This window comes from Calonectris borealis, chromosome 5 (assembly GCF_964195595.1).
Source record: "Calonectris borealis chromosome 5, bCalBor7.hap1.2, whole genome shotgun sequence".
NCBI lineage: Eukaryota > Metazoa > Chordata > Aves > Procellariiformes > Procellariidae > Calonectris > Calonectris borealis.
The window spans coordinates 40,042,258-40,051,225 of NC_134316.1; the positions used below are offsets into that span (position 1 = coordinate 40,042,258).

General features: G+C 34.9%; 1 protein-coding gene across 10 annotated transcripts in view; it reads left to right on the forward strand.

Moving 5' to 3' along the window:
* Positions 1-8,968, forward strand: part of PCNX1 (pecanex 1) — a 91,971-nt gene that overhangs the window by 22,454 nt on the left and 60,549 nt on the right. The window lies entirely within an intron of this gene.

Sequence of the window (8,968 nt, forward strand, 5' to 3'; positions counted from 1 at the left end):
GTGTCTTCCTGTTTCTTCATTCTTGCCTAGTAAAACTGTTGAAGCATTTCCTTCATAATCTTTTGGAAGATCTACAGAAATGGGAGTTGAATTTAAACAAATGTTATGAAATATATAGGTAGAGGTGTTACAGGTTTGTAACTGGCAGTCTTTGTTAACCAGAGCTGTATCTTAAAATTATTATTTGTGATCAAATCAGACCTGCTCTATTGTATTACTCAAAGTTCAAATTATGTGTACTATTTTAAAAGTTACCAATAAAAGAGAGACTATTTTTATTTGAAAGATTGTGCAGTTCAGAAAACTGGGAAAGTGGAAGTGATTGTTTGAAGTTACTGCTGCCTCTTAGATGAACTCTCTGGCATGGCTTGAGGTGGAATAAAAAAAAAAGAAAACCTCAAACCCTTACTATGCTGCCTTGAATTGTGCATTCTTACGATGGTCTAGTTACTAAGCTGAATTCTCCTAGGGATTTGATTTTGCTTAGCCTTGCCATTGTTGGCTAGACAGTGTTGTTTACTTTGGGTTTTGGGGGTTTTTTGTCCTCATTATGAGAACACAATAACCTTCCTGTGCTGGAAAGAGGAATGTAGTTTCCTCTTACTTTCTATAACTATTGCTTTGCTTGGTATAATGTGGGTAGTAAGCTTACATGTAGTAGCTGGTGTTAATATAGATTAACAGGGGCATTTTAAAAAAAAATTTGGAGCTGTTAGTAGTTTTTTGTTTATCACTTGTTATGACGTTTCAGTCTCTTTGCTTGGTTAGCCATATTGACTACCTTAACTGGAAGGCATTTTGTGTCATGGAAGACAAGTGGATTTAAAATAATGTTTTCAGAGCAGTATGGGACTGCTAATTACCTCAGTCTGATTTTGGGGATTGTTTGAGGGGAATACCTACCGGATAATCTGGATATTCTTAGCTAAGCACACAAATGCTTTGTAAAATTATATTTTATATCAAGACATAGATATTTTTAAGAAATGGTAGCAAATTTACTGTCCTTGTTATTTAGACTGCCAAAGCAAAGTATAGTGACTCTTCCATCTTAAAAGGAGAGACTTCCAACTCAGTGAGATAAGATATGACCAATAGTTCTTCCCTCCTCCCCCCCGACACTGACATAAGAGCAAACTCTAGAAATCAGTACAATTAATTTCGGGGGGAAGGAAAAAAGTGTGCTACACTGAAGTTCAGCTGTGTATTGATTACTAATCAAATTTGACTGGTTTACAATTAGTTCAGACCTATTTAGATGCCTTAACTTTAAAAAAACCCAAAACACAAAAACAAACAATAGAACAAACTGCATATATTGGTACTTTCTGTCTTTCTGTTATTCCTAGTAACAGAGTTCTGCAGTAACTTTAATGAAAGAGTGCAGGTTGCTCTTTTAGTCCTAACTCTGCAAGCTAAACACTTAACACACATTCTTATTACACCTTGTTGAAGTGACAGCTCTTCTTTATGTCTACTGAAAATAATTTGACTAATAAAAGGTCTGCTTTATGTATTTACTGTTTTGACTCTATGCTCTCCTTAGCACAAGATTTAATTTCATTTTGGTTTGTGTTATTACAGATTAAAACTGTTAAGGTTCTCTCCGTATATGCAAAGGAGGATTAATATACCTTACAGAACATGTCAGACTTTATATGCACTCACCAGTCGTCAGTAGTCTGAAAGAATCAGTGCATGACTGATGCAGTATATTGCCAAATATTTTGATTGCTCTTTTAACAAGAGAAATGGTGGGGAAGACCAACTCTAACACATTTAAATGCAATCTTAAGCTGCTACAGATTTGTATCTTTAAGCAGGGAAGTCTTGCTGTCATTCTCGCTGGACTATTCTCTTCCGTTTCCCCTTTAAACTTTGTTTAGCTAATGGTCACTTTGAAGTTGTTAGTATTTTTAATAAATGGCGAGCACCCAAGTATTACTTGCCTGTGGGTTTCAGGCTGACTTTAAGAAGCAATGTGGATTCAGGGTCTCCAGATTTGGCGATGACATATGACTAATAACACTTGCTGTATATCTTGTGTTTCCTATTACCAATAGAATAGGAAATATTTCCTTTTATGATTGTAAGAAATGAATGTCATTCTGCTTTTTTTGAAAGCAGAACAAAAATATCACTTACTTTTCTTTAGCATTACTTAAATATTTATGCAGTCATGTCTAGTATCAAGCCAGTAATTATTTTGAATTTACCTGTTCATGATCAATCTGAATAATTCCTTCATGTGGTCCTTTGTTTCTACGGGTTTTTCTTTTGTGTGTGTTTTGTTGTTGTTGGGTTTTTTCCAAATTTATAGCTTATGTTACAAGTTCTGTGACAGCTGTATCTTTAATTGTGGCTTTCTTCTTTGGGCTTACCTGTGACTAATAGTAATCAGAGAAATGTTTTAACTCTTTAGAATCTAAGTTGCTTTCAGTATTTCCCACTGTTGAGTTGTCTTCACCTTTTGGGAGTGTTTTTAAAGATATACATGTGTGATACAAATATACATCATATGTGTGTATGTGTATAGAAATTATTTGAGAAAATTAAGAAGTTTTTTTATTTACATATAGCAGATGAATTACAGAATAAACTTGGTTCAGATTTCCATAAGGTCAGAGGATATTGGTTGGATGGGACTTCTAGAAGTTGTCTGGTCCAAACTCCTGCTGAAAGGATTATTTTATAATTTTATATAAATATTTTTTAATTTCTGTGATTGCCTGTAATAACTTTCTGAAACGAATAATTAATGGATGCATGCCAGATAACAAAAAGCCTGATATTAATACCACCACCTCTTTTTCAGTCAGCAGCTTTCTGTTCCTATTTTTCAAATACGATTTAAATCAGTAATTAGAGCTTCATTTTATCTTTAAGTCTTTAGGGAGTAAACTAAAAAGTACATTCTTATTTGTTTGTGTGACTGCTAAAACGCATTTCGTAATGGATGTGGCCTTTAGTAATCTTTTACTAAGCAGGATGCTATACAAACTTGTACATATTTTACTTCAGCAGATACAATTTAGCAGTTTCACGACTTCCTGGCATAGTAAGATAGAAATGAATGACTCACTTTTTACATGATAACTTGTGCATTTGAATAGAAATTGCAGTTCATTAAAATGTGGACAAACAGCATTTGAAAATTCTGTAATTAAATACATGTGGTGGATGTATAACAAAAAAATGGAAGATGTCTGAAAATAGTTGTTACTCTTGTTTAACTACTCAGCCTCTAAAAGTAGCTAGTGAATTGATGGGTCATGGGTTAGATGAAGTTGCTTAGATGTCTAAAAGTTTGCCTAGATGTCTAGTGATATTTTGGAAATACCACCTTGATACTCTCCTATGCCTGGGTTCTGTCAGATGTGTGCTATTTCTGGATTGCTGTTTGTAAAGATTTGAAGAACCAACATCATGTTGTATATGACACAGTCATGTTTTGTAAAACTTGAGCTGACCTGAAAAGTCAAGTGTTCTCCCCCAGTTCTGTATTAACTGTAAAAGGTGCACCCTTTAAGTTGCTACTCACTTTCACAGCTTGCTGTAATTTAAGATTTATTTAAGTTCTAGAGTCACCTACCCTTTTGTAAATAAAACTGCATGTAATGTAATGCATTTTTCCTTCTGTGCATTGCATAGCAATATTGAAGTAACAGCTCATACTGTTCTTTTGTGTTTTGTGGTCTGCAGTACATCTCTACAGGCGGGCAAAATGAGGGTTTGTAAGCTTGGATTAGAATCTTGTGTTTCATATGGCATATGGAAACCTGTTCATCTTTTCAGTCTGTGTGTATTTGTACATGTATGCTTAGCATATCTGCCTGTAATCATTAGGCAGTATCCTCTCCAAAGTTAAAAGTACAATTTAGTTCTCTGCTATGCAGCCAATGGTCATGTCAGCTGTTACCAATATATCACTTTTTCCTACTATGCTTATGTTGCATATGGTCTGCAGTCATTACTTATTTTGCCTGTGTTGTAGAGCTGTTCCTTGCTTCTGATGGCTTTAGTTTGATATGTTTTCTGCAGGTGGAATTAATACAGTTACAGAAGATGGGGCTTCTGGTCTCTTTTCTGGGAGTCTATCAGTTCACATTCAAACTGCTAAACCAAACAGTTTTGCATGAGAAATCAAAGAGTTTAGAGATGGTAGAAACTGAAAAACATATAAAGTTACTGTAATCTGGTGGTGCATATGTTAGCTATCTCTATTTGTGTGTTCAGCGGGACCCCTCCTGTAACTGGATCAGGTTAAGCAGTTTAGCCAGTAGAAAGGGCGCTCTGCCATATGAGGTTCTTTATTGGAACCAAAAGGTTGTATTATTCCATTACGTGATTTTTACATGTCATCTAGTGGTGTCATAATGTACACAACATTTGGTTCAAGCATGACATAGAAAGTTTAATGTTAGCCCTTCCCAATATCTGACTTTGAAAGTATAATATTGTTCTGTCACAGCTTTTGTGTCTAAGGGTTGAGTTTTACAGAATTACCTCTGATTTTGGATATCTTGGCATCTCAGTAGAGGTGAGATGTTGCCATTCAACACTAAAAGATGTAAACAGCGTTAGGAGTGATGTGTGAGGCTGAAATGGAATTCTGTATTTTTGAACTTAACAATGAAATAACACTTGGAATGAATCTTGCATCTACTAATTGTTAATCACTACCTACTAAAGCAAAATGCAGTTTTAGTATGTTGTGTAGGGGCTCCGTCCTGCCTGTTTTGTCCCCGTTCTGGTATTTATGGGCTTTCATTAGATGACTTATGATGAAAATTACTACCATCTTTCTGATACTTTGTGGTTCCATAAAGGTGGTGATGGGGAACAAACAAACAAAAAGCTCAGGTTTTGTCCAACTCGCAGCAGTGGCTGTTGAGAGCCAGGAATGTGTGTAATTGCTTGGCAAAAGCCCTGAGTACTCCTGGCAAGAGACTTCCTGTTACTTAGTAGAAACACGCTCCTTTAGTGTGTCATCTACAGAGTAGTAGGTATTCTACCTAACGTTCTGCAGGGCTGCATAAGGGAAATTCAGGATGCTAGGTGAGAAATGCATGCCACAGCATTACAGCATATACCAAAAGTTAAAAATGAAGCAAATTACACTTCATAGAAGTTTTTGTTTGTGTGTGGTTTTGTTTTTTTTTTTCCCTGGGAATATTATTTATAAAATTTGACCCTGGTTAAATTCTCTCAAGCCTCCCAAAGAAACCAGAAGTAGTAGTTCTTTTAAAATACTTTGCATTGCTGTGGGAGTGAGTTATTTAAATGTCTTAGATTGCGAGTAGTTGCACAAACACTACCAATAACTTTTACTTGATTTGGAAAGAATGGTTCAATTTTGTTGACAAGTAGCATGTGGTGTTCATAAATTTGCCAAGTATTCATCTCGAACAGGAGTTGAATAAGAATTTTTGATACTTGGTATAAACGAAGCTGCATCTACTAACTTAAGTTTAAAAGCCACTTTTTTCATGTTCCTTTGTATATGTACCTGGATTTATTGTTACGCATACAGCTGAGAAAGTTCTGAGAGCTCTCTGAACTGTAATGGAAGTACTCACATTGCTGCCAAATGTAGCTATGAGATGTAATTCTAGGATATATCGAGGTTGGCTACTAATTAACATTTGGTGTTACAGTTAATAGAAGCCCATTCAAAGCAAACATGACTTTCTGTGTATGATATACTAATATAGAATATCGCTTATGCTGGAAAGGCTGTGTGTTCTAAAGATTTAAAGCATCTTTTCCTTGAGGTGATTAAATCCAAGTACAAAGTCACAATTAAGTTCTATAAAGATTAATGTAGGTTATGAACACTTGTCTGCTGCATGAACATACTACTAGCTATTGATACCCAAATCCCTGGATATAGGGACTATATTGGTAGGGGATCAGATTAGGTCATAGCTTTAGCTATCAACATTATATTCAAGAGGTCTATGGGAGTAACACCTAATGTTTTAAAAGTGGAATAATTCAAGTGGGAAGTACAGTGAATAGAATAACTGAGAGTCCTAGTTTTATCTTTGGCATTAGTATAGAAATTTGTCTATCAAGCTGGTCTGTAAAAATGTTTTTTTCAGAATTCAGAACAGATGGCTTCATTGTCCTGGTTATTCCCTGCTTGACAGTGTTTTGCTTTTCAGATTGTTGTAGTGACTGGTTTGATGTAATTGTAAATACTCCTCTGGCGTAGTCTCAAACTTGGATTTTTTTTTTCATACATTCAACCACAACACTGAAGTCTTGGGCTTTACTTCCCTTGTTTCTCTTTAATTTTTTTTTTGGTGACAAGCTTTCCTTCCTAAATTGTGTGTGGTTTTCCTTTCCCTATTTTCTAGCAAAGTTTGTATCTTGGAGGTGTTCCTCTGTTCTTCATTGTTTCTCCTTTGTCGCCCACATCTCCATTCTTCAGAAATTGGTTTTAGTGATATTTTTCATTAAGTGTCCACAGTAAATTATAATACTATAAGCCAATACTTTGCTTTTTCATCAGAGAAGTATAAGAAATCTGTGCAATTGTAGGTCTTACAATGGTGTATAATCCATGGTGATCAATAACTGTATACTGAAGATACGGACTGAACAGACTCCTCCTTTCTACTTGGGTATCTTACAAGTACGCTTTTTAGAATAGTGTTTGGGCATGTGAGAATAACCTATGAATGCCTCAACCGTGAAGAGAGTGGTGGTGTTAACCCATGAATGCGTGTGAGAAGTATGGCTTTTCTTAGGTTTTGAACACAAACGAGATACAAATGCTTGATACAGAAGAGCCAAACTTCAGCTATTTGGTTTGGCAAAGTATGTTCGGTGTTAGAAGACAGATTTCATTGCTTATGTGAATGCATAAGCCATAAACTATTTGTTTCAGCTCTCACTGAGAATTTCTAAGGTTGGTCATTACAAGCGGTTGAAAATAGTTAGATCACAATTTCCCATTTGATAGGGAGAGAAATAGCATGTCCAAGCATCACTCAGATTCCATGCATGTGTTTAACCATGCTTAACCTGACTAATGTTCAAAACCATCTAGACTTCAAGTGATGTATTTTTTTTTCTTTCCCTGAGAAGAGTGAGGGACACTGTTTCCATCATGTGTGGGTTTTTTGTTCTTCTTTTGTTTTCTTTCCAGTCAGAACTGAAGTTGGCAATTTTTATCCTGAGAACTCTGTGGTTTTCCACATGGGTACTTCACCTCTGTATTACCTCCATACTATATCTTTGCAGGAATCTTCTTACTTAGGAAGAATTTATCTATATTTCAGACTTTATCTGAGGTACGGGCTTTAGCGTTTTTGCTGAGCAAAAATGAAATGGGGCTTCTTGATGCAATAAAATTTGGAAATTCTGCTTTCTCCATGTCATGCTTCTTCAGTTTCCATCTTCTAAGTTTGGATTAGAAGCAGAGGTACACACATGCAAGGTGATGTTGTAAACGTTTTGGCTTGTATGTGTAAATGTTCCTGTTTGAAATAAAATGTTTGTGTTTTTTTTTCTTAAAGCTAGTTGTATTGTACAATTGTATAGTTGTAGTGTAAAACTTGGAGTTTTCAGTTCTGTTTAAAACTTTGAGGAACTACAGAGGTTTACATCTAGAACACTTGTGTAGTATAGAAAGAGAAATTTTGGAAAGGCATAACCTGCAGGCAGGATAGTTCAGCCTATGGTCAGATATTCCCAACTGTGTGGCAAAGGGATGTGAATTATTTGTTCTAGAATTTTCTCTACAATAAATCTGAGTTCTTTTATTGGGAAAGTATCATTCCAAATGTGTGATGACGAAATTATATCCTCATGACTTTCCAAGTGTGTAACTGCTAATTTGGCTTTTTTCCAATCAGAAGTGTTATGAAAGAAAAAAGGATGAATTTTAATAAATGTGTATTCATATGCACAGTTGCATTAACAAATACAAAAATCAAATTATTTCCTCTCTGAAATTAGATTATAGTTGGGAATAGGCGTGGGAGGGTTAAGTTTGTTACAAAGTTGTCACTAGGTCTCCCTCTTATTTTATTGATCTCTGGGATGTAGGTTTGTATTTTTAACTTGTGCACTTTGAACTTCAAACCTGATTTTTCTGTTCTTGAGAACAGATAATATTGGGGGCTCAAATTCATATGACAATATGCAGAAGAAATTTATACTTAAATTTCTTGACATTAATGAAGTATGGTGTTTCAACATCTGAATTTAGAATAAAACCGAAAAATAGAACAGACTTCGACAACAAACACTCTGTAAGCTGAAAGGTTTGTCTTCCTTTACTGATTTGCTTAAAGTAAGCAGGAACTGTAAAAGTATAGCCTATATTATCTCTCCCTATTAGATCTGGATTTTGTATGTGAGTGTAGATGTTGGGTCTTACCTTTCTGAAGTCTAGAGTAAATGGTTGTAAGTAGCAGCATTGGAGAAATGAGAGTGATAATCTAAAGATTATTTTTTAAAAAAAAGTTGTCCTACAGGGATACTTTTATTTGTTTAGTTTTGTTTTTAAATATCAAAACACTATGTTACTTCATAAATATTAAAGGAAGCTTATTTATGTTAAAACAAAGCTATTTCCCTCATGGTTAAACTGCTCTCAGAGCATGATAGAGAATAGTTTAGGAGCTTTATCTTACATGCTACTGGTGAACTCATGAGCAGCTGTACTGCTCCTTCTCATTAAAGACAAGTAGAAACACAAATCATATGTGTTAACATGAGTAGCTTTCCATACTGGTATATTTTTTTTTTATCCTGTGTGTTCTTTAAAATGAGTTTGGTGTTTTTGTTTTTAAAAAAAAAAAAAAAACAAAACAAACAACCAAAACAAAACCTTGCTCAGTTTGACTTTCCACACTTTAAACAAACTGTAATCCTTCCTGCACATCTAGCTTTTTTTTTTTACTTAGTCATGGTTTCAACATGTAGCTTCTTGAGGTGTTGCATAATGTTAGCA